This window comes from Macaca thibetana, chromosome 17 (assembly GCF_024542745.1).
Source record: "Macaca thibetana thibetana isolate TM-01 chromosome 17, ASM2454274v1, whole genome shotgun sequence".
NCBI lineage: Eukaryota > Metazoa > Chordata > Mammalia > Primates > Cercopithecidae > Macaca > Macaca thibetana.
Genome location: NC_065594.1, coordinates 31,882,585 through 31,883,293, shown reverse-complemented (window position 1 = coordinate 31,883,293; position 709 = coordinate 31,882,585).

Below are 709 nucleotides of genomic sequence, written 5' to 3'. Positions count from 1 at the left end.
TGGCATAAACCGAGGAGGCAGAGGTTGCAGTGAGCCTAGATCACTCCACTGCACTCCAGCCTGGGGGATAGAGCGAGGCTCTGTCTCAAAAAAAAAAAAGAGGATTAGAGTGGAAAGTCTTTCATACCCACATTTTGTAAGGTGTCAGAATATCTGGACCCAGGAACCTTACCTGCATTGACTTTTGAGACCTATGCAAATTATTCAGCTTTGTATCTTCCCTTGTGCATACAACAACCACAGACTCATAGGAGGTGTACAATGAATAGCATTTATTGAACTAATCAATGTATTGACTTTCACAGTCATTAAGGTAATTTAGATTCATTAGTTACAAGGACAAATTTTATAGTAGACCTCTTCTAATTTTTTTCAAATAAATGGACACTAAAAAGAAACTATGAACTATATTTAAGCTATATGAATCTCACATTAATTCATACAATTCACAGATCAAGAGAAAGCTATTTGAAGTTTCTTCAATGGCTTAACATTTTAAATTTTTTATCAGTCCTTCATTAAATCAATAGAAATGAAGGCATGTAAAAGCCCAAGGAGTTTCTCCGTAATATTCAACGTGATTTACCCATTTCTGTGGATTCACCAGCCAGACAGAGTGAGAGGTAGAATTATATCTTCTATCTTAGAATTTCTGTCAGCTTTCATTATCCACAGCACCTCTCTATCCATGTGACAAGAGTTCTGATCA